We start from the raw sequence: 1,925 nt of genomic DNA on the forward strand, positions 1-1,925 counted from the left end.
AGCTGGGGCAGGGCCGCGCTACCGGCTCCCGCCACTCTCCTGCTGTCAGCGGCCACCCCCCAGGCGGGAGCCGGTAGCGCGGCCCTGCCCCGGCTGCAGAGGACGGGCCGCTTCTCGGCTTGCAGAGGCGGGGACAAGCCGAGGAGGAGCTGTCCGTCCTCTGCAGCCGGGGCAGGGCTGCGCTACCGGCTCCTGCCTGAGGGGGGGGTGGCCGCTGCCCGCGGGAGAGTGGCAGGGAAACGCTCCCCACTTAGCCGGCTCCGTGCCCCGCCGCACCCAGCAGCACAACAGGATCCAGCCCAGGACGCTGCTTGAGGTGAGGCCCCAGCATTTTGCTGCCCCATACATTTTGCCGCCTTAGGCACCTGCTTGTTTAGGTGCCCCTGCCAGCAGGCTCTGCCGGGGAGGTACGATTTTAACCATTGTCCAAATTTTAGGATTCCCCGATGCAGGAGTCGAAGCAGGAGTACGGCCATCCTAGAAGTCAGAGCAGTCAGGACTATGGCATCAGCGGTCACCATGAAGTGCTCTTTGTGGCTCCAATTATCAGGCCTCCCTTACAAAGTGCAGCAGTCCATCCAGGACCTCCCCTTCGAAGGTACCTCCCTGTTCATCAAACAGACGGACTCCAAGCTTCACAGTCTCAAGGATTCGCGGACCACCCTTCACTCCTTGGCCCTTTACACACCTCCTGCCTCCAGGAAGCATTTTAGGCCTCAGCAGCCTGCCAGGTTCACTGCATCTCCCAGGGAGGAGCCCTACAAAAGAAAAGGGAAGGGTTATAAGTGATGCCAGCCAATACCTTCTACTTCACCCTTCCAGTCGGGGTCACATAGATATCCCAGCGGGGCCTGGCAGGCCTTTTGAAGATACATTCGAGGACAGTATACCAGTCTTGATGCCAGGTCCCTCCCCCTTTTTGTTTCTGGACCACCTCATAGAATCATAGAATATCAGGGTTGGAAGAGACTTCAGGGGACCATCTAGTCCAACCCCCTGCTCAAATCAGGACCGACACCGACTAAATCATCCCAGCCAGGGTTTTCTCAAGCCAGGCCTTAAAAACCTCTAAGGAAAAAGATTCCACCACCTCCCTAGGTAACCCATTCCTGTGCTTCACCACCCTTCTAGTGAAAAAGTTTTTCCTAATATCCAACCTAAACCTCCCCCACTGCAACTTGAGATCATTACTCCTTGTTCTGTCATCTGCTCCCACTGAGAACAGTCCAGTTCCATCCTCTTTGGAACCCCCTTTCGGTAGTTGAAAGCAGCTATCGAATCCCCCCTCATTCTTCTCTTCTGCAGACTAACAATCCCAGTTCCCTCAGCCTCTCCTCATAAGTCATGTGCTCTAGCCCCCTAATCATTTTTGTTGTCCTCCGCTGGACTCTTTCCAATTTTTCCACATCCTCCTTGTAATGTGGGGCCCAAAACTGGACACAGTACTCCAGATGAGACCTCACCAATGCTGAATAGAGGGGAATGATCACGTCCCTCGATCTGCTGGCAATGCCCCTACTTATACAGCCCAAAATTGCGTTAGCTTCCTTGACAACAAGGGCACACTGTTGACTCATATCCAGCTTCTCATCCACTGTAACCTCTTGGTCCTTTTCTGCAGAACTGCTGCCTAGCCACTCGGTCCCTAGTCTGTAGCCGTGCATGGGATTCTTCCACCCTAAATCAAGGACTCTGCACTTGTCCTTGTTAAACCTCATCAGATTTCTTTTGGCCCAATCCTCCAATTTGTCTAGGTCACTCTGGACCCTATCCCTACCCTCCAGCATATCTACATCTCCCCCCAGCTTAGTGTAATCTGCGAACTTGCTGAGGGTGCACTCCATCCCATCATCCAGCTCATTAATAAAGATGTTGAACAAAACCGGCCCCAGGACCGACCCTGGGGCACTTTGCTTGATACCAGC

Source organism: Emys orbicularis, chromosome 14 (assembly GCF_028017835.1).
Source record: "Emys orbicularis isolate rEmyOrb1 chromosome 14, rEmyOrb1.hap1, whole genome shotgun sequence".
In the NCBI taxonomy this organism is placed as follows: Eukaryota; Metazoa; Chordata; order Testudines; family Emydidae; genus Emys; species Emys orbicularis.